The sequence below is a fragment of the Alligator mississippiensis genome, chromosome 4 (assembly GCF_030867095.1).
Source record: "Alligator mississippiensis isolate rAllMis1 chromosome 4, rAllMis1, whole genome shotgun sequence".
NCBI classification, from domain to species: Eukaryota; Metazoa; Chordata; order Crocodylia; family Alligatoridae; genus Alligator; species Alligator mississippiensis.
Window position 1 is genome coordinate 233,260,332 of NC_081827.1, and position 24,358 is coordinate 233,284,689.

The window sequence follows — 24,358 nt, forward strand, 5'->3', positions numbered from 1 at the left end:
AAGCAGCCTGTACTCACCCTATGCACAAATCTGGGGGGCACATACCCCCTATGGCCCCCCAGGTGTGCACGCAATGGTGGGGAGCCAACCCCCAATGAGCTGCCCATGCTCCCATCCCACTCCCCACCAGGGCCCTGCAGCTGTGCATTCCATCCCCAGGCCCTAAGCCCCATGCACCACCCAGCTGGGCAGCAGCCCCAGCTCCAGCCCTGCTCAACTCCCTCCCTCCTATTGGGGCCTCAATCCCTCCTCCCCTCCACCAAACTTACCTACAGCAGCTGCTCTCCAGGCTGCCTGGTGTCCATGTGCATGTGTACGTGTGTACATGCACATGGCACCCCTTGCCTGACCACTGTCCTCCTGCTCCCCCCAGCCTCTTGAAGGCTGGAACTCTGCCAGCCTGCAGAGAGCTCTTTGGAAGAGTGGAAAATCTGCATGTTTCTCCATTAGAATGAGAAACCCACATTTTTCTCACTTAAAAGGAAAAATGCCCCCCTTTTTTTCCCCATTTTTCTGTGGGAAATGGAAAATCCAGATCCCTGCTAATGGCACATTGCAGAGGATGCAACTGTAGCCTCCTGAAGGAGCTTGCTAGACTACAGTTGTAGGTTGTAAATATTTTGGGTGAGGGACTATTTTTTGCTAAATTCAGCAAAATGGATTGCCAATCCTGATATAAATGTTGACCTACAGTAATAGTAAAAAGAGCTAATCTACAGGTACATTGGTGACATGTAGGGGGTGCATGTGGGTGCACGTGCAACCCCTGAGATTGGTGGTGCACCCCCTGAGAAAAGCACTGCCAGTGCTGCTGGCAGTGTCAGCAGCGGGCAGTCACTGCTGTCCCGCCCTCCCTCCCCCCGACACCGCTGGCAGCATCTGCAGGTGGTCACTGATCATCACTGCCTGGAGCTGCCTACTTGTCGCCACCATGCCCCCACTGCTGCTACAGCCACCACCACTGCCACCTGCGGGTGGTCACCATGCCCCCCCAGTCTCCAGGGGCACGCATCATTCATGCATGGGTAAAAGATCCACCCCTCAAAAACGGTTCTGTCTCACCACTTTTTGTGGTGTATGGAACGTACCTTTAAGAGGCCTGCAGTGGGATGTTCTAGTCTCCCCCCGATGCCCTGTGGGTGCGTTTTTGTAAGGATGCAAACAAGTACAGGTTGGATACTAGCATCCATTATGGCAAAAAGGGATGAACCTCATTCCTATGTGGTAAAACCCCCCAGTGGTAATGTCTACAGGAAGACACTTAAGGAAAGATTATTCATCTGTACCAGCAGAACAAGTCGATGCACAGCAAGAGACTGCAGCAGAACAAGCATCAGAAGTAAAACCAGACCACCAAGAGCAAGAGTTTCATTACATTTCAGAGGATCCACCATTACCCACAGAGACACCTGATGGCACCACGCTGAAGACCCACTAGAGGGACACACCAATTAATTAATACATCGATTAATTTACACAGGGTATAGATTAATCCTTTATACCCCACTAGTAATCAAAGTTGGGGGGCACTGAAGTAAATAAAATCCCCTGAAAATTGGTCTACAGCTCGACCCCTATCAGAGTTACGACACTACACAACAGGTAAATTGAATAACCTATGCATATATTGTAAAACAAATGCACAATAAAACACCTGCACAACAAATACCTGACACGATACCTGTAACATCTGAATCACAACACACAAACCCAAGCCAACAATGACACAATTATTGTAGAAGAATTCAATTAGCCTATGGTCAATCAACAGTTAACAGTGAACTGTAATACCAAGGACAATTTGCTTGCACTAGGTAACAGGAAGAGCCTGCTGACAGCCTCTGAGGATTTCTGGCTTTTCCCTTCACAAGGTACTCAGCACCTCAGGAAGGAGGGAAGGGTAATACATTAGCCAACTGTGGTAGAGGTGAAGCAGGTCGAATGCAAGTAGGACGGCTCCTCCGTCAGATGCTCCCCGAGCTCTACATTACACTCACCAAGTGTCTCACCCTTTCACACAACACAGCAAACACCCAGTTGCTCTCTAACCTTCCCAGCCACTAGTCTAATATCAGTCACAAGCACTTAACTGATCTGCACTAATCCCAGAGGGAGAGGGCACAAGACAGAGCAAGTGTCAGCGAACTGTAACCCCAACGAGGACCCCCAAAAGAGCCTCTCTGGACTCCAAAGAGCCTGCTGACCCTGCACTGGACAGGATTTATAAAGTTCAAATCACGTCCCCTGTCAGTCATGTGATGGTCCAATCATCACCCTCCTACACTAATCAATCAAATTAAAGCACTGGTAATATTTTAAAGGACCAATCACCTCAAATTAATGCAGATCCTCATTATCATAACAGTCCTGCTAATTACGATAACTGTCCCAATAAACAATTACATAACAGGGATGCTCTGTGCATGCCCAGACCTCAAAAGTAGGTCATGACATTATCCAGGTTAGAAGTTTGTGACGGGCTGGCTGGTAATGATTTGGCCCAGGGGTTTTGAAGGGGTAAAAGATGATTGGAGGACTTGGGATTCCCTTTCCTCACCAATCAGGCCCCAGAGACTCACCTTCCATGTCCTCTCATTGTCCCCGTGAGTCACCTGGAGGGGGATAAAAGGAGCAGCATGCCTGACTCAGGGAAGAGACCAGCGAGGGACCACGAGGTAGGAGCTGGCAAGAGCTGAGCCAGCAGGGCAGGAGCAGTTGCTCCAGAAGAGCCTAAAGGAATGGGACCTGCAGGCAGCACTGGGGTCCTCAGTAGCACGGCATGCAGCGGGCAGGAGAGGCTCCCCACTGTGCTCCAGGATCCCCTACGAGAGGCTGTGGCCAGCAGAAAAGGCTCCCCAGCTCCAGCAAGATCTAAACAGCAACCTGAGAGGTTCCCAGCTCTGCTTCCAGCTCCTCCAATCAGAGGCCAGGCAGCTCAACGTGAGGCCGGGGCTCCAGGAAGGTCAAGATCCCCAGCAGCTTAAAGTAGTATCAGCACTGGTGGCTGTGTGGCAGTGTTCTTGCCTCCCATGTGGGAGATCTGTGTTCAAATCCTAGCTTTGGTGATTTGGGGTAAGCGATCTGACAAAGAGAAATTCCTCTTGCAGTAGAAAGGGGCCATTGTGTTTTCCCCCTCCTGGTACCTAGGCCCTGTAGACCTTGTAATCTGACATTTTGCATTTTGTGTCTTTTGTATTTCCAGTCATGCCAACCAGTGTTGTTTGTTCTGCTGTTTGTGTTTTACATTTTGATTAACCCTGTCCTGTCAACTGCATGAATATGTCTATGATTGTAAGTGTCTAACCTTTGTTGAATCCTGCCCCTTCGGGGCATTGTAGTATCCCCTATACCCCCCTGGTTTATACTGGTTATGTTCCCAGTATTGTTCCCTCATTGAAAGGTATATGGTTAAGTCCCCATTGGTGGTCTGGCTCTGCTCTATAGGGAGAGGAGAGTCCCTACACCTCCCACAGCGCTTGTACACCTGCTTTGATCCCTTCAATTGGAGAGGGGGTACCTCTTGGAGTACTGCCTGGCTTACAAGTTCAAACATACTAGAAACTTCTCACCCCTAGTGATCCTGCACATGCGTGATCATACCAGGACTCACACTGTTCTACAACACAAACTGGGAATGGACGTGTGGTGAAGTTGCCTGTGAAGTACAAGGGCTATATAATAGGATAGTGGTAAAGGCTAGATCCCATTAGTGAGCCAAGTGCTAGCAACCTCTGGCTCCATGATCCCAAAATGTTCTGAGTTAAAGTAGCTACTGATGAACATTCAACTATAAGGGGCCTGCAGTGGAACGGTCCAGTCTTTCCCCTTGATGCCCTGTGGGTGCGGTTTGTTGGTGGTGGGTTGTTGTTGTTCTCTCTGCAAGCGGTGAGTGTGTGTTGCTGAATCCTGTTCTTAATAAAGACAAAGCTGTTTGCCATCCCACCAGTCTCTGCTGAATGCTGACTCGAGGACAGTACCCCAGGGGCATGGAGGTCGGAGTACGTACCCCATCCCAGGAAACCAGTGGCCAGGGGCAAACAACATATTTCTCAGCAGTTTTCTTTTGTGTACTAGATAATGTATCTAGTTCTCCTGTTATGAAGTGTTCATTACATCTTTTTATCTGAAATAGTAGCACATTTATGTTATGAAGAAGTACATGAGTACGACGTCTGTTGTTGTCAGAGCTGTCTTGAGAGTCAGGGGTTCTGTTATTTCCTGGGGTTTTATTAAATATGACAATGACTTCTGAACTTCTGAGATGTTCAGAATGAGTGGGAGGATGCAACAGCAACAGTCACAATTGGAGGACTGTTGAAATTAATTATGACCTTTGTGCATGACTGAGAGAGACACCAGTTCACATAGCCATTATTTGCTGATTTGTGCTTCAAAAGAAAACTTGGAGTGAAGTCCTAAAAGAGAATAGCAGCATTCCTGAAGTAGGAGACTAGTGTTACATGGTTCAAAACCAGTAGTTCAGTGGTTCTCAAGCTTTTTAGACTGGAGGCATTCCTCAGAAAAGTGTGGCTCTTAGAAAAATAATATAGCTGTTTTTATGATGTAAAAATAATAGAGCTGTTTTTATGATGCAAAGAACTCAGATGGCTCACAACAAGGCAGAATGTTTTTAACCCTATAGGTTCCTATTTGAAATCTCTTGGTTTATCTTCTGAATTATATTTGTACACCTATCCATGATACCCTGGTTGAAAATCGCTGCACTAGTTGAATCTTATTAAATCAATGAATCTTATTAAATGTATTTTTATAAATTAATATAAAAATCAATGTTTTCATTCAATTATCATTGAATAAATAACAAAATTAATTGGATAAATTGTTCAATTTATTCTGTTCAGTAACCCATGCATCATCTTTTTAAGTGTTTATTAGTGAGATTTCCCTTTCCCCTGTCCTTGGGGTGTGTTTTTTTTTCATAAAACACAAGTCCTGCTCTTAAATAATAAAAAATTGATCTACAATTTTCAAGATTAACTACAATCATTCTTCTGATAGGTCCCACCCTTGCTGTATTATGTACCACTCTGCCTTCAGCCCCATGAATAGGAATATCAGAGCATGGGAATTATCACTGTAACTGGGCTTTGTCAAATCCATTCCTCTTCCTCTAGGACTTCCATTGCCAGCTGCTTCATAAGAAGGTATGAGATGTCCTGCAGAAGGCACTTGTGCCTGCATTCAGGGAGAGTTTTTTCCTAAATAGATTCTGCCAAATGGTTCAGGGTTAAGTTTTGGGGGTCTTGCTAGGACAGATTCTCCACAAGTTCTATTCTAGAAATAGGTAGAAGATATGAAAATTATTTCCTAATTTTCAAAATTTCTATACATCACAATGAGTCTTCCCATCAGTAGCAAAAACTAATTAATTTCTATTGCATTTTCAGATTATCACAAATGTTGTGACAGACCCTTTCTAACTTAAGGAGGTGGTTGACTAAGAACTTCCAGAGATTCCTTCTAGCCCAACTTTTCTATGGTATTATGATCTCTTCTTAGCTTCTCCTATAACCATCGGCACTCAGAACTTGCATGAAAATTATTAGGGGCCCCCTTATGCACACAGCTAACCTCTGCTTAAAAGAAACTGGCTGTGCCATCTGTGAATTATGTATACTTAAAAATAGTTTGTTTCACTTCCTGGAGAAAAAGTGGTGATCAGATATAACAGGGTATACAACCCTGTTAAATTCATATGGACGGGGCACAGAAGGGAAGAGCAAAGTCCCCAGGGAATGAGACTTTTGTGGCCTGTAGGGGCAGAGGTCTATAAGAGCCAGCAGCAACCCAAATCCTGAAGCCTCAGAGTACTAACCAGTTAAGGAGGACTGCAGGGCAGGGGAATCAAACTGATCATTAGGCTGAGAAGAAATCCCTAGGCCTATCTTCAAAGGCTGTGGCCAAGGCATTGCAAGGAAGGCAAGGCTTGACTGCATTAAACTCAGCCTCTGGGCTGGAGCAAGCAGTCTATGCATACAGGCTGCACAGTGGGGAGCTGAGAAGAGAGTTGGCTACCAGAAAACAAGTAAGAGACATCCCGGGGGCTGGGGCAACAGGCCAGCTCCTTACAATAGGAGTGTGTCAGCTGTTAGAGACCCAAGGTGGGGTTTAGATATAAGTTGCAAGTAGGGTGTTTATGTTTTGTGTTATAGCTGATTTTCCTTTGGAGTTTATGTTCTAACCGGAGGACCAGATTGTGGCTATGAGGGTGATTTGAAGGCCACACAACAGGGTGCTATATTTTGGGACCTGCTTTTAGTGAGGGGCTGAAACCTGGGAGCTGAGGTCTGAGACCACAGACCTGGGCTGAGGGGTCTCAGCTGGAGGAAAAAGCCAGGAAACCTGAAGCTCAAACAAGGGTTTGATGCCTGAAGGGCCAAATTTGTTGGTTTGGTGTCAGGGATCCCCCTCTGAATTGTGACAGAGTAATACCTGCAAGGCTATGAGGTGGCTGGAGGCCATGAATGTAGCCTCTAAGACATGGTTAGTGCCTAGCAGGCATGTTTAGGGTCTGCAGGACCACAATTGGTATTAATACAGCAGAGAAGCCAAGGGGGTCTGTCTTAAAGGGAAGCACTCCAAGAGAAGCCAAAAGAGACTGGACTGAGTTTGGGGGTGGAGAAGCCTGGAGGTTGGATCCAATAGGGGGAGCACCAAAGATGCTACTCTGGCCTCTAGGCACAGTGTATCATTAGCAAAGCCATGGCTGACAAGAGACAGGAGTTGAGGGAGGCTGGAGAGTGCAGCAGGAAAGTCCAACCACGAGGGGCATCAGACACCAGGGCTGGACAGCAGATCCTCCTACACCAGGAGAAAATTCCTTCTCACCCCAGAGAAGGGTGGAGATAAAGACCAGTCACAGTTTTAAGAAGGACCCCATTTGGGAGGGATGGTAAGAGATTGATAAAGTGCTAAACTGTCTTGGCATTCTGGCCTTTCCCACCCACTTTTGGCCTACATTGCCTAACTTGACCCTCTTGTTACCTCAATAGTTTGATAATACTCAGAAATACACCATACACTGTTGTTTACTAGACAAATAATTTTTGTGAAAGCCCTCAGTAATGTTTCAAGTATGGTTTGAATTCTACTACTATTATGATACCAAGGTCAGCTGGTTAGGAATTGAAATAAATAAAGATAATCAAGAATTTTGGATTTAAAAAGCAGAAATGTTGTAAAAGAAGCAAAAGAGAAGTTGTTAAACTATGACATCTTGGGCTCTGTCTCATTTCTTTACATGTAGATTAAAAGGATGATAATATCTAATAGAAACATAACAACCAAAAGTTTATCTTAGCTTATAGACCCAAATCTTGAGAGGTGCTGAATGCTCACAGTAGGTTTCTTTGATTGGGTTGCCTGAGAACACATTTAGTCTAATAACAGTGAAAGATGTGACTGTTTCTTAACTGGAACAGTGTTCTCATAAATTCCACTTAATAGCAATGCATTTGGCTAGTTTTAATGCCAGAATTGGTGTTAATTTGATACAATATAAAGTTTCTAGCTCTGGTTAAAACCAGATAGAGTAAATAACCAAAAATAATAACCACAAAAAGAAATGCACTGAGGGTCATTTTGTTATTTATGGCTTTTCAGTACAATCAGCTAGTTAATTTTTAAGTCTTCTTAGGATGATTTTATTAAACAGAATAACTGCTTGTCCCAATTTATACAGTGGCTTAATTGGAACGATAGATTACATACTACATTAGCAAATTAACTTCCTCATTTCTGAAATGATTTCTGAAAGACTCAGAGTGTTAAAGTGTGATTTCATGTTGGTTTTGCATGGACCAGGGAGTCAGAAAAGAAAGACTGATGAAGCAAAAGTGAGGGACAGTGCTTTGGCTTGAGTGAAATAGAGGTGGACCCCTCTTAAACATTTGGAGACGAAAGTACAGATTGATAAACTGGGGGTGAGGGTGGAATAGGAACTACATGGAAGACGTCAGTGTTTTTATTCATAATACAGGAAGATCCTCAGAAATCAGTAGTTGGAAGAAATTTGAAAGGAAAGTAAGTCCTGGAAGCCCACTGCTTAGGTGGGCCTGGAATATGAGCAAACACAGCAGTTGTGAGGTCTCTTAGCACACGGAGAGATAGTAACTACAACAGTATCTTTAAGAAGTGGCAGGGGGAGGGGGGAGGCAGTCAGTATGTGCAAATATGCTGTGCCAAATGCACTCCTGATATACCATCAGTGAATAGGAATGTGGCTCACATTGCATGCCCTGAAATATCATTGGATAGCTTTCTGTATTTACGTGAAAACATAGTAAGATATCCGTGATATTGTTTATATTTAGGGCTGTTATACTGTGATTCTGTTAATCATAGTTCTGGAATGTAAATGTCAAGGAAGCATGATACAAAACAGATAGACTCCCAAATAAAGTAGATACCACCTGGCCCGTCTGCAGGGCTAGGGACAGACATTACACATAAACTGGCTTAGGTAATCAGAAACTGGTTTAAACCTGTAACGGAACAGATATTCAGTGTACATAAAGCAGTTTGAAAATGGCTGAAACCAGTTTGAGATAAACCTGGTTGAATGCAGTTGCAGACATAACTGATTTGGGGCAAACTGGTTTATGCAATGTCTGTCCCAGACTCCTTGCTGGTTTAAGATGAATAAAACTCCCCCAGCATCCTGGCATGCTCTCTGGGCTGCCCGGGGCTCTTTGCTCCCTCTCCTCTGCTCTCCCCCTCTCCTCTGCTTCCTGGCAGGAGCTGTGTCACAGACTTCATCCTGCTGCCCTCCTCCCCCTTCACCACTCCCTGCTAAGTAGGAATTCCCTCCCCTCTGCCTTGCTATGAGGTGTCTGTCTATTAGCTACCAGACCACATGCTGGCTACAGTCCATGCTGAATCAACAGGCAGAATCAACAGGTAGCTGCTAATGGCCCTCTGTTGTTTTCTTAATGGGGTGATTAACACTGCAGCACAAGAAACACTGTTATCAATTCCTTACTGGGCTAATCAGAGTGTCCTGCCATGGCCTGGCCATGCCCCCTCTCAACTCAGTCAGTACTGTACAAAGGAAGGGAAGGCTGCTCTAGTGCCCCCCCCCCCCCCCAGGTTCTAGCCTGAGCGACCGCAGGCGTGTGCCTGCATGTCTGGGATGTCTGTACGGTTACAAAATGATTTAACTTACCCAGATTAGATTAACCTGCAAAGATTGAATCAATTCAGGCTCAGGCTTTTTCAATGTCTGTCCCTAGCTGAGGAGTCTGAGGAAGAAAGTGAAGAAATCATCCTTCCAACTTTCCTTCCTCCCTATGTCCCCTGGCACAGGGACTGCTCTCTTTAGTTTCCCCCAGAGGCAAGACAGGGGTCAGGAAGGGGATGGAGCATGCTGCAAGCTGTAAAAGGATGTAACAACAGGCATGTTTCCCCAGAGTGGCAGGGGGGCTGTACCTCTTTGAGATGCAGTCCCCCACAATGATTTCACTGGGCAGTGCTTCTCCACACCACTCCTAGCATGCATCAACAGCCAGAAACGATTCCTGAGCCATGCAACCTTTGTTCTATATTTTAGTGCAAATAATGAGACAACTTTCTTTCTTTGTCCCAACAGATGCAGATGTTAAAAACCTGGCTTAACTCTGCATTTTTTTCTGTATTTTCTTATCTTTATAGAAGCAGGTATCTCCTCACCCCTAGAGAAATTAAACTCACAGAGGGAATCTACTGGCCTGATCTTTTATATGCAAGGTTTTCCTGTTTCTCAATGTGACTGGCTTCCCACATGGCACAAGAATTATTTTGAAGCTTCCAAGGTTCTCAGTGAAAATAGGCTTAACTGTTTAGCATCAGACCCACCCACCCAGCTAAAAATCCCAGAAAGTCAAAACACATTAAGAGGACACTATCTATAAAATCAACATCTTTGAAAATCTTTTACTTTGTGTTGTTACAAGTAACTTCTAAGGTCATATAATTGAAAGAGGTTAAGACAGCACTTTTTTAATAGTATACTTGCTTGTCCTGTTAAGACCTGCTTTTGTAATGAGATCCACTCATCCAGCCCTACAATCAACACAGATACCCTTTGACCTCAGTGCATCTACACTTGCTCCTACGGCACTTTTGTTACTGTGCTATCATTAAGTACTTTTGAAAGTACTAAATGATGGCGCAGTAACAGCCTGTACTGCGTCATGCCAGTGGTACATGGTTATTTTTAGCCTCAATGTCACCGTAGTAATGCTCTGTATTGAGGGAGTGCGTTGCTACGGCAATGTAGCAGTGGCATCATGGTTTTTGCCCACGGATGCTAGGTCACCATAGCGCATTGCCATGGCAACATAGTGTCACATGTAGACTTGCCCAATGAAACTCAGCAGAATCCGAAGCAACTTGTGCAGATATCATAGCAGAACCAGGTCCTGATGACTTGGTGTTTCAAGTAGTTTCTGAAATAGCAATGTAGGAAAAAAATAGTTAAATAGAAAAAAGGATGTGTAAAGACATACAAATTGACTTTGAAATGCAGGGCACACTTATCTCATTTTTGAGAGTGACTAGGTTTTAGATTGATGTCTTTGTAATATTTAAAACACAAAACTAGAGGGACTTTGACTCTTGTGGCATTGATGCAACTTTTTATAAGATAAAAATTAAAAAGATTTTTTTAAAAGAGGAAAAGAGTATACCCCTTTGCACCCTCACTATGACGTTAAACACATTATGGGTTGAATCCTTGACTGCATTCTTGTTTCACTTCTTGGTGAATGTCAGACTTTCTGCTATTATTCCTGGAAGTACTACTTCTCAGGAATACCAGGTATTTTGAAAATGACATTAGAGCAGTAGGAAGACCAATTCTATTGCCTAGTAACAACATTAAAGAGGTAGCATTTGAAAAGTGATGTGGTAGCATAAAAGGTCAGTAAATATATGTGTGTCTTTAGGAAAAGAAGAAAATGGATTACAGGAGGTGGTTGGAAATGAGAGGACAAGAACAGGGGGCTAGTTGGATACTAAGACTATAGGGAAAATGTGGGGAATGGGAGAATGGTTCAGAAGCAAAGAGATGTGGTAAGATAAGCACAAAGGGTGAATGGGGGTGGGAGCCAGGTAATACAGGAATGGATAGTTCTAGAGCAGGAGTGGGCCATTATTTGGGCTGGAGAGCCACTTAGGGAGTTTGGTGAGCTGTTACAGGCTTAGTCAGCATCCTTCATCTTTACCACCCTGCATCATATTACCCCCCCACCCTCACCCCCACCTCCAACCTTCCCAGAACAGTTTACCAAAATGCCCTAAGTGGTAGATTACTAGACTGATCTGGGGGTTATGGCTGGAGTAGAAAGATGGTCTCCCTGGACACTGGCCCAGGACCCCCACAGGCAGAGTGTGCTTGGCTGAGTGGATAGGATGGGGCCATGGATGGGTCGAGAGCATCGGGGAGGAGGATGGGTGGTTGGGGCCAGGACAGCATGGGGCTGGGGCCTATGGCAGAGTCACAATCCACTCCTAGCATGGACCCATACTGTCACTGCCCCACAATCCCAGCCCTGGTCCATGTCCTGCCCACCCATCCTGCTCTCAGACACTGTTTCCTGCCTGCCCATGGCCCCATCCCATCCAGCCAGCCAAGCACAACCTACCTATGGGATTCCCAAGCCAGTCTCCAGGGAGACCCTGTCTGCCTGCCCATTTGTTCTGTCCAGCTCCTCCAGTGGTGGGTGCAGGGCAGATAGGCTAGGATGGCTGGGCAGCTGGGCCAGGTCTGGTGATGGTAGAAGTGGCAGCAACACTGACTGCGGCAGTCAGAAGGAACCACTGCCATGGGGACTGCTGGGAAGTGAGTCTGGCTGCTGTGTTGCTCCAGCCCCACTGTACATGTGGGGTGATGGGATTAGCTACATGCACTACTGCCCAGGCTGTCTGCCGAGCCTGTGCTGGGTGGGGCCAAAGAACCCACTGCAGGCCGGGTAAAATCCCTTGGTGGGTTGGTTCTGGCCTGCAGGCCATATTTTACTCACCCCTATTCTAGAGAGAAGGGGAAGCAGGACAAGGGGGACAACAACACTGAAGGTTAGGTGGACAGTAAATGAGACAGGGGTCTTTTTGAAAAATAAGATGGAATGATGGAATGAAAAACCTGTATCATAATTCCCATGGACAAGAAGGCTGAACTATGGTGGCAGAAGGCATGAGGTCTTAATTCTGGCAATTCCCAACTTTTGATTGCTTGACTTTGCCAGCTTAACATTCTTTTAATAGAGGGTTTTATGTAATACTTATAGACTCTAGGTTAGTTGATTTGCTTTATAAAAGCAATGTATAATTCTGGCTGACTCAGCTCTTCCTTTCACTTCCTTTGCATAGTTTAGGTTAGGGGAGTTAAATGAGAGTTTTTAGCAACATGAGATCAAGCAAGCTCCCTATTCTTTGACTGCAAGGGAACATAAAACTTTGGCGTGGGAGATTTTTTACATCCTTTTTTTTTGCCAAGAAGACTTTAAAGTAGCATTGAGACTGTCAGTTTATCTGACAGGATAACTTGAAAGTAGAACTGTGTGAACCACATGATACTGAAGTTCACCTCAGGCTTGGTGAATGGTACCAAAGCATGCATAGTCTGCAGAGCTACCAAAAATATCACAAAGAGAAGCAAAGATAGTTCTTTCAGCAGTATCAGAAACCACAAGACTCATCCAGGCTCTGCTCACTCAAGGGTTTATATCCATTTTTGCATATTGCCCCTTACTAAAAGGCAATAGTAATTTTACTATTGACTTCCAAGCAGGAAGTCATTGGTTCCTTCTACAATTTGTAGGTGCTCTCTGAATGATCTTGTTCATTTATTAATTCTTGGAATTCTAGAAATGACAAAATCCAGATGTATTGTAAAAGGTTTATTAATCAAGTATAGCTAGGGTTACGCTATCCTCATACTATTCCCTTCTATAAGGAAGTTCTTGTTTTGTAGGACATGGGGTTGGAAATTAATTGCATTGGATAAGTGCCCCACTTTCTCAGCGATCACTTCTCTACATTACAAATGGATATGTAAGTATTATAAAGCATTGAATAAAGGTTTTATCCTTCTGCTTTCACTTGCTAATTCTAATTAAAGAAGAAATCTTTCAATCAATGATAACTTGGTTAGGCAAAAGATGGAGATAATTTGCTTTACTTAATTTATATGTATACAGAAATGTGTACCTATTTATTCTACTGCCTTTTCTATCCACAGTTAGTCGCTTGTCTCCTTAAGCATCTTCAAATGACTAGCTTTATATGAGGACAGTCATATTGAACTTAATGGGACTAAACACATGCATTAAGATTACTTACATAAGTCAGTGTTTTTAAGGCAAGGTAATTTTCCTACACTGTGAAGAGCCTCCCACAAATTTGACTGGGGCCTCTGAATGGCATTGCCACCACTATTGTTGTTGCTTACATTGCCATCACTACTACTATTGTTGTTTTTATTAAAGGTATAATTGTTAAATGATTTTATTTTCACCTGTCATTATCATCATCATCATAAGTATACAAGGAAAGGTAATAGTCGATTTCTAAGTAAGATGGTATATCAGTTCATGCTGCAGTAAGCATGTTAAATTACTTTATTAATAAAATAAGTTGTTTATGCTAGACAGCATTTACTATTTCTTAAGGTAGCAGTTGCCTTACTGCCTGATTTAAAACCCTTTGACGTCCTGCTGACTTCAGAGAGATTTGGATCAGGCATCTGCAGAGCTAGGCTCTGCTGGAAAATATATTTGAACAACAAACCCATTGATTAAATACATTTGCCCAAATTCTTCCCTCAGCAACACTTGCACAACAATATTGAAATCAATGGGGGTGACACAGGTGCAAAGGAGGGCAGCATCTGGCCCATTTTCTCTGAAATAAATCACTGAGCAATGGCAAATTTAAGAGCAGTTAGGGTCAGAAAAATGACTGCAAAAATGGCACCTTCTTGCTTAGCAGATCAAATCTGTGTGTGTATTTGGAGGCAAATCAGCTTACTTCAGTTACTTGCAAACTAAGCATATTTGACTTGGAGTTGCTGAGAGATAATAAGAATGGAATATCTCAATGCTTTTACCAAGTAAGTTTTCAGAGGTATTTTTATATTAATAATGAATTAATAAGTTTAAGGGGACCATAACGAGAAAGTTCAGGAAGCCATTATTATCTAAGTGGTTACATTTTCTGGTGTAAAGGGTCCTTCCATATTATGCTGACCTTGAGCTAGCAATGTATCACTCACTTGCTAACTCCCAAGAGCAGCTGGCCAAACACACACAAAAAAGCAAAGTCTTGGAGCACAGCGTTTTGAAGTTTTAGACATTACAGATGAAAGAGGACTCAGAGAAATATTTTCTGAGCTATACGAGTACTAAGAAACATTTTAAATGGTCCAAAGAGATTTGAGAAGAATTCTGCTAGTTTTCTTGTTGCCATTTTTGTTGAAAGCATAAACTAAAGTAAATTAGGATCATTTAAAAATTCTTTCCCTCTTGTGCTCTATTATGTTAGTAGTTTTGTTGATATAAAAATGGAACAAGTTCCACAGTTTTGCTTTAGAGCCATTAGAATATATGGCAGTTTTGCAGCTAGTTAAAATTAGGCACTGAGTTACTAAGTGAGCTCTAACTGTTGACATGTTTGATAGGATGCTGAGTTACAGATAAAATTTATTGGAAAAAAAATTCCTTATTTCTCCTTTCCTATCCTGGTACTTGCAAAATAAGAGATAAACGTGATGCGAACTCAGGCTTATTTCCTGAGGGCTTGATCCAGAGCTAGTTATATCAATAAAAAGACTCCTATTGGATAAAGTCTTTGGTAAGCTATTATTTTTATGCTGAACCTGCTATTATTTAGTTTTGTATTTGCATACATTGCAATTTGTTCACAACTGACTACAAACTGGGCTTTTGTGCCTGTTGTTTTCCCATTGTTTCTCACAAAAGAAATAACAAGTATCCTCAATCCTCACTACCAGATCAGTACTCTGAGGTTTCAGACCACACATCTCAGCCACTGTAATAAAAATCACAAGGGAAATTCAAAGAAACAATGAATTGTAACAAAAATTTCTTGACTTCTTTTGCTTCCTTTTTTATTGGTTATACAAAGGAAAATAAAGAAAATGAACCAAGTATTTCATTCAAAGAATCAATAGTAGGACATGGGGTAGATATCATTTAAAAGCATCTGAAAGGTCTAACACAGACATTTTAGAAATGAAAAATCCAGCAAACAGAACAGCCCTATATTGTTTAAACTTCCATTGAATGGTCTTTAAACTGCCTCGTTACCCATATGATCAGGTCTAACCCACTGTGCTTTGAAATCAGTTGAAATATCAACCTTAATGCTTTCTTTTCCTCCACAAGCTGCTGATAGTTTTTGAAATCTTGTATCAGATTGTGTTTTGTGTTCAATTCATAGTTTTGAATTACGTAGACAAGATGAAAAGGAAATAGCTCCAAACTCTGTACATTACTTTGGGTACATAAGATATTGAACGGCAAAAGGGAAAGCAAAACACCAAGACATGTTCAGGTGCAGACAGAAGTGATAATTTTCACCTGATCTAGCCTGTGAAAATGTTGTACAGTCATGTCCAAACATGGAGATGAACTCCATGAAAATATGAACCCTAATTACATGAGGGTCCAGATAAAGTCATGCAGACACAAGTTATTGAGGGTGCTTTGCTTTGGCATGTGCTGGGAGCAGGCCTGAACTGCTGTTTTCAGAATGGGTGGACGGAAAGGGAGTGGAGGGAGTTCATTCTGGGGGTTGCCCAGTTGGTGCTGGAGGGTGGGGTAAGGAGATTGAAGCTCTCACTAGGTGAGGGCTCCAATCCACCTCTCCCCCTACTCCAGCATGGCTGGGGAACCCCCAGAATGAGCTCCCTTCTCCCCCTTCCCCATCCAGGCACAGCACCAGAGCTGTGAGGGGAGAAGCAGAGCTAGGGAAGAGATGCTGCAAAGATGTGGCCTCTCTCCCTGGATTGGCTCCAAATTGGAGCCAATTCTCCACCCTCCTGACCCAACAGCTAACATCTGTTGGTCTGGGAGAATCAGTCTAACTCATGGTGCTTTCTGCAAAGTGCCATGATTTAGACCAAGGAGCTGATTTTCGTCTGCACCTTTTCTTAAGCATCTAACACTTGTTGACAGCCAGCTTTGTTGATAGTATTTTTTTAAATTGCATGTTTATGTGTTTTGGTACATGTGTTCAAACTGATTGTCTGGGTACATTTTTAAAATCCTCAAACAATTTAAATTTATCATCATATTATTGAGCCAATAACTTTGCAGCTAGGGTAGAGAGGGAATTATTTGATCCAACAGATTGGCTTATTTTTATATTGATAGTGACAATTTATTAAGCTATTTGCAAATAAAGTAAAATAGTAGTTTCTTCACTAGTTGCTTAGAATATTGAAATAACATATATAAATAATCATAGAATATTTTAACAAAAGGGCCAAAATAAAAATTGTACATGCTGATAGAGGTGAAACTGGAGTGGAAAACTGGCTGGAAAGGATCTAGTCTTCCTGTACTGAACAGTACTTTTTAATGAAAAAAGCCTTTTCTCAAAAATCTTTTTTTTATTAAAAAGTCTTTCAGAATTATTAAAAAATAAAAATTTGAGATAGAAGAAGAAAGAAGAAGAATCCCATTCTCATCTGCTTTGTGACAAAATTACAAAAATGTAGAAAAATGTACACATTGCCAAGATTTTCTTTTGACTGCCACAGACCAAACCCTTCTGTGCAGGGATGAATGTAGAAGTAGCTCCAGAAGGTAAATTCTGCAGCAATTTAGAAATACTGTCTTGCTTCCTGTGGGATATGTCACGGAAAAGGACAATTTATCCCTCACAGTTTAACTCAGCAAGAAAATAATGTATGATTAATTTGAAAGAAATGCATTTTGTCTTCAGTTTAAAAATATGTTTTTTTCAAGATATAAGTAATATACAATAGCATTACAAATAAGGTAGACCTTACGGAGAGAAGACAACCAAAGCTATTAGTTATTTTTAAGAAATAAGAAATCACAAAGGGTAGTATGTTTATAGACAAACAAACTGAAGCATTTGATCCATTATTATAGTAACATTTCCCTGTCTTAACATTCCATTTAGTAGTGTTATCATACACATTTTTCTATTCCTCAATATCAGAGATGAGCAAATAGAAAATAATCTGTGTGGCCAAGTTGTCTTAACATAATTATGGGTAGAGCTAGGTCAATATTACACAATGAATAATTTGTTTGGCAGTTTTCTTCTCATAGAATATCTGGAAAAAGATCAGGACTTGCATCAATTTATTCATTTTTATAATTTGACAACTTTTCTTGATTTTTTTTCCATCCTTCATTTGGATCTTGGGTGTTTCTTTTAGTGTTTAATTCTCAGTAACGGAGAAAAAGAATGGTCTGTTCATTGGTTGTCATAGTGTACAACCTGAAAACCAGGCTTTAAGTTCTTGCTGTGCCACTTATATGTGTTCCTAGGTTCAGATTTTCAAGGGTATTTACGCTCCTAGGAATTAGGCTATTTAAGTACCTTAGTTTGTTGCCATAGGAACTTTGTAGTTGAATCTGTGATCAGATAAATTGCATGTGGTATTTGTGTTCCTTGGATAAGCATCCAAGACCTTTCAGTATGATCATTTATAATAAATTAAAGCATTGGGAACTAGGTTGTGAGTCAGATTCCATGTCTGCATGGGGGAGGAGGAATTCCCCTTCAGGTCCAAATTTAGCAAGGTACTGAAGCATAGGTCTACCTTTAAGTCTCTGAGTTAATACATTTACTCACACAGTTTAAATTAAGCGTGTGATAACTCATAACTCAGTAACTCATGGGTCTAGTCAGTTCTTGGGCTTAAATATGTAGCTGACACACCTGTTTACTGTCTTCCTGAAGCAACTGCAGAGGTAATGAGTGAACTAGGGGAATGGACAGAGTGTAGAGCAGAAGCAAATTAGAGTCCCTTGAGAGCAAGGGGGAAGCAAAGAGACACTGTGATTCAGAGGAGTGCTTGGAAGCTGGAAGCTGTAGGCAGATGTCTCATTTGAGGGGGTCCTGATTTTTTACATAGTCCTTCCAAGCTGCAATGCTGTCACTCTACCTGGAATGACCTGCAGTCAACTTACAGATGCACACCAGATTGGAGAGACGGGGTAGCTGCCCCTGGCTCCAGCTTGGCAGGCGGTGGGAGGAGGAGGCAGAAAAAACAGCTGCCATCACAGCTGCACAGTTACAATTGTGACGCGAGGCAGCAACTGGACAACTGGAAGCTGTGTACTTGAAGCAGTGTAATGGACTTGTATGTCTGAAGGACACACAGAATTGTATGTCTGTAGGATCCTAGGACAAAAGACTTTCTTCCATGAGGAATGTAACTTCCATTTAAAGCCTCAGTGTCTCCTGCAGTATTCCTATGATAATAAAGCTTATGCACTACCTCTTCTCCAAGGCTATGCTTAACGACAGAACCTAGCCATTTGTAATTGCTTTCCACAAGTACTTTGAAGTTTAAGAAGTGCCATAAATAACTGATCTCTCAAATGTTTGTGGAAAGTTACTGCAAAATAGATGCAGATTAAATGAATTCATTGAGGAAGTTGAGTGTTTATTCATTGAAAACACATAGCAGCATTCACTTTGCTGTATTCATGGAAAGCCCCTTTCTCAGGGACCTAGGCCTATCGTTTCTTCTTTTACCTAGCAGTAATTGAATAAACACCTCTCTATCTAAAGCATAATTATTCTACTGGCTGTTGCATGCAACACACTTGATGGTTTATATCTGCTTAAATATTGAGTTTTATTCCCAAGGACTAGAATAATGTCTAGTATGGTCATCAGGAAATGCAGTGCACATTTCTTTCATTGGCTGGTTGATCTTTCTGGTCACAACCAATTGTTTAAACTATTTCCATGTAGTGCAGAATATCCTTATTTTATAGATGCTATTCCAACTGTCCTGAATGAAATGTATATCACTAACCTATTAAGTACAAATCGCTAAAAGATGTAAATTTTTTATGACTTGCTAAATGTTAATGTATGACTTGTGAAATGTTAAAGTAGTAAATAGCTTCTTTGAGCTCATATGCACTATATATCACTTTGTAGCCCTAAGCATTTAAGATAACAGTACAGGATATTAGAAAAAGAGAGATTTCTATACTCTCATTGACATCAATTTATTATTGTTAAAAAAAGAATTATTACAATTAAGAGTTAATGTCAATAGAATACAGGAAGAGACCATTGTCACAGGATAATGGTCTACAGCTGATAGCTGACTGCTAAGACATTCACTGAAAATATGTTATGGAATGTATAATGTAATATAATATCATAATATCCTGTTACAGTGGTAATATGTCAGCTATTCTGCATGACTAATATAGATGTTATCACTGCCCAGTAAATGCTACTGTATTTGTTTGATAGTTATTGGTGTGTTAACCAGCTGGGAAAGAATCATCACAAACATAATTTATTTGGGAGTTCACATACAAATATAAACACATTGGCTTCAAGTTCATAGACTACTTCCTGTTTTGTAAATGTTATCTATATAAGAATCAGCCAGCATGCAAAAAAATGTCTGGCTGAACATGTCACTCTGGTAATATGTTTATTTACTTGGAAAGGGCATGAGCCAGTGTCTGAAGGATGTGATGAATGTCATCCAACCCAGATTACAATAGATGTAAAAAACAATTTACTGGCCTAAGTGGACATAAATGTGTTGAAGTTCATGCAGTTGTCCCTGCAAACAAGTGTGTTGATATACTTAGAAAATACTTAATATTTTTGTATAAATATGATCTTAGTCAAAAGGCCACAAATTATTACATAATGAACACAACCAGAGTATGGAAAAAACAGAGTATGTTTGCTATGCATTCACTATCTCCCTCAACATCTCAAGCAACCAAATATTATGGAACTGATTCTGATGACCATTAGCCTGTTAAGACAGGGGTGGGCAAAATGCGGCCCAGGGGCCATATACGGCCCCCCTAGGCCATTCTATCTGGCCCGCAGGGCCCCTAAAAAAATTTAGAAAATTAATATTTATCTGCCCCTGGCTGCCTATCCTGTGGCCCTCGATGGCTTGCCAAAACTCAGTAAGTGGCCCTCTGCCCAAAATAATTGCCTGCCCCTGTGTTAAGAAATGCTTTACTTTATTGGTAACACTAGCAAAGTCCCATTGTATCTTTATTTAGAGTAAACTAGGAATAAAAATACCAGGAATCTGGTCCTTAGTGACTATATGTACAATTTTTTTTTTAGCTTCTAGAAAACACACATTTAAAAAAAATGAAATAGGTTGGTATCTTATACAAATAGAATTGATTTAAGTAAAAGTAGTCAATTTATCTGTCTTCTTTTTTTTTAATCATTTGGGGCTAAGCTCTTTTACCAGCTCTATATTTAGGGCTATAATCTTTGCTAAGTTATACTCTGATTCTATTACTTCCTATTAAATTAAGTAAATTTGAACATACTGTAAATTAGCATCTGTTTGGCCCCTACAATCTCTGATAAGTGGTATAAATTAAGAATGGAAAAACTCTGCTTCCTGTTAAAACCTCATAAAGTTTAATGCAAAACTGAGAACAAGAATCAGTTCGAAGTCTCTCAAAATTTTGAATGGGTTTCGTGAATCTTCCATCCTTAGAGTTATGCTCTGATCATCTCTTAGTTTTGTTTTCCAGACTTACACTATATTCAGGTTGGGAATGGCATAAAAGAGGTTTTGGCTCAAAGGGGATACCTTTAGTATTCTGTAATACATTTCTAAATTAGATCCCAGCATTCCTGGCACTGATTTACACAAAGGTGAATTTAAGCAAAAAGAACAAAAAAACCCCCCAAAACAACAAAAAAACTAGTGCCAAAACCCCCCCAAACCAAACAAACAAACAGATTTTGTGTTTATATAGCTTAATTAATGTAGCAGCCTTCCCAGAGATTAGAATATTACTCTGAGTAATTAACATATTAAAGTTAAGGCCTACTTGCAAATGTACTCAAGATCATAAGGGAATATATGCAACATTTCATAGTAAGATAAAAAATCCAGCAATCTTTGGATACCTTGTACTTTCTATGTTTCTTGCAGAAAGATTTCTGTACTGATGGTAATACCCATGAATGACTGGTGCCTCTTGAGACTGGTAGGGCACCATGGCAGTGTGCAGGGAGCACCTGCAGCACTGGTGTCGGCAGCGGGGGGCAAGTGAGGATTGCCCACAGACGCCGCCTGCCACATTGGCAGCAAGGGAGGGGTGGGTGTGAATGGTGGCTACCTGCAGAAGCCAGCAGCGGCTTCAGCAGTGGCCAGTCTCATGAGGACATGTGCCCCCCCCATTCCACCCCACCCACATGTCGTCTATGGTAATACCTGTTGTTTGATCCACCATCAAATCTTTATAGCCATGGCTACTGTAACAGGTCGCCTTCCCCAGCGCCATCTTTCTGGTCATCCGCACCTTATGTGGGGCACCCTTGGAGCCTTCTTTGGAATTCTTCTGTCCTGCCCTAATCTCTCCTGCCACGTCTTGATGGAAATTATTATGTGAGCAGGAGACTGCCTATTATATTGGGTATGTTGGGGTCTCTCCTAGGATGGCCTGACCCCCTTTCTTTTTTTTTTCCCCTCTAGCTAGGCCTCCCCGTCCAAACCCACTAAATACGGTTTGACTCCGAGGCTTTAGCTTTTTCTTCCAGCACCTGGAGGCTCATAGCCCCCTTTTATGCTCCCTTCTGGACCCCGGCACTGCCTGACCCAAAGGCATGGGTGCCGGCTCTCCCAGCCAGGGGGTCACAAGCTCAAAACCAGGGCGCAACCCCAAACCCACACCCTGTCAGTCTAAACAAAAAAACCCCAAAATATAATTGCACCCCAGGTACACCAGGCCTCCCTGGCCTTTTTAAGATCGTCCTTCAAGTCCTGGGGTTTGTGTTGCCCCAAACTGCGGCCTTACTGGCACTCAGGCTCTCCACAGCCATGTCTTGCTCTGCGCCTCACTAGCACCAGGGTCTGTGCCCCCACCAAAAGCTGTGCCCTCACTGATGCCAGAGTCCCCACTCCATAGTGGGGCCCCCAAAATAAGGGCTTCTCCATCCCTTAATAGCCTCAACCAAACCACCGGTCTTATACAATAATCACACAAAAAATAATAACTGTATCAAAGCAGCAGGTCAGCTTACGTGAACCTGTTTTGTGCTTCAGCTCTGCACCATCGGCTACAGTCTTAGCTGTGGTGCTGCCGCCATCTCTCAGGGGCTTGCGTAGCTTCCCCCTTCCTGCCGTGGACTGCTCCCCGAGCTTCTTCATGGAGCTCTCAGAAGCACTGCTTCCCCTTCGGCTGCTGCCTCTCTACTGCCATTCAACCCAGGGTTTTTATAGTCCTGCCTCTTCTGGTCAGCTGACTAGCCATCCAGGTTCAGCATTTAATCCCTTCCTCACCAGCCCTCCGTACCCAGAAACTTCTGGCCTTAAAGGGGCAAACCTGCTTCCTCGTTACAGGGCTAGGGTTCCCTGTTACAGCTACACAGCCCAGCATTTGACAAATGTTTTACTGTCTTGTGGTGATCAACCACTACCCACTGGACCCAAAGCCATTCTGAGCTGGTTTCTAACGAAATTCTTTGTGCAGACTGCTACATTTTTGCAGGATAGGAGATAGCAATAATGTAGGTTTTTCTTAGGCAACGGGTATAGCACTGTACATAGACAGACTCACAGTTATATTGGAGCTGATTGATCTTATCTCAGCAAATATACATTCTGTGTTTTTTGGTCTATAATATGTCAGTAACTTTTTCAAACATCACAAATCATCACTACCATTCTTTGTGTATAGATTATTATGTAGGACACCTGGCCAATACAATAATTCTGTAGCTTCAACATGATAACATTTCCATGAACATTTCCATTAACATTCCATAGTGAACACAATGTCTTGATAGCCTGATCTCTGATCATGGACTGGATCAGGGGTTTTCAGCCTTTTTTAACAAGTATACCCCTTCTGTCTCAAAGTTTCAGCTCAGGTACCCCTTTATTTTTTTTTCTTGTTTTTAAGGGTGGGGAGGCAATTGAGGCCCCATGGTGAGGGAGGGAGTGGGGCAGGTGCTGCTCAGCCAGGGCGGAGCAAGGGACAAGAGCCATGAGCAGTTACTCTGGGGGGCATGGGGAGGGGTATGCCTCCTGGTGTTGTGTGAACCTCGGGAGGGCAATGGGGGCATGTGCCCCCAGATCTGCGTACAGAGTGGTGTGGAGCAGACTGGAGCTAGGGCTGTGCTGGGCTGTTCCTGGAGGCGGCTGGGCCAGGCTGTGCTTGGGGTGAGCAGTGGTAGCACTGGAAGGGGGCTATGGGGGGGGGGGGCTGCAGCCACCCCAGAATTCACCATAGTCCCCCCAAACTCCCCATCCCAGCACAGCCTGGACCAGCACCCCAACCAGGAACAGCCCAGCGCTGCCCTGGCCCCAGCCCACAGCAGCCCACATCCCGCCCTGCCCTGCATGCAGACACAAGGTGCACATAGCTGCGGGAACTGGCCCCCCTGTGCGGCTCAGTCCCATACCCAACCCTGGCTGAGTAGCCTCAGCGCTAGCCCCAGTGCTAGCCCCACTCCCTCCCACTACAACAAACTTACCAGCTGGACCCGGCTGCTCTCCACATGGCCAGGCTGTGCTCCTGGCCACCTAAGTGCTGCACTGAGGCTGTGTGTGTGTGCACTCCCTCTATGACCCTTTTAAGTACACCTACAGGTACGCATACCCCTGGTTGACAACCACTGAACTAGATGCATGTGGTCAGCAAAAATAATGTTCTACAAAAATACTGACAAGAAGCTGTTGCTGAAGTATAGTGTGTACAGTGGTTTCTTTTAAGATATGTGATATGATCTGGTTACTATCTATTTTATACCTTTTGGATGCAGTATATGTGCAGCAATGATTCTTCCACAGCCAAAATAATGTGGAGTTTATATGCAGTAAGCTCACAAAATTGATGTAGCAAACCATGGAATCAGTAATAATGAGGAATGGTATTGTATCTTTTCCAAATAGAAGATCACAAGGCATAACAATTTTTTAAAGCAACATAATATATGATGCATATGAAATACCAACTCAAAAACCAGATATGAAGACTGAAATGACAGCTGTGAACTCTAATCTTGAGGATACAGAGCAGTGGACTTCACACTGACAAAAGATTATCAATATTTAAAACAAGTCATAGAAAATATTTCCAAAGAGCGCCTTATCTGTGGACAGACAAAG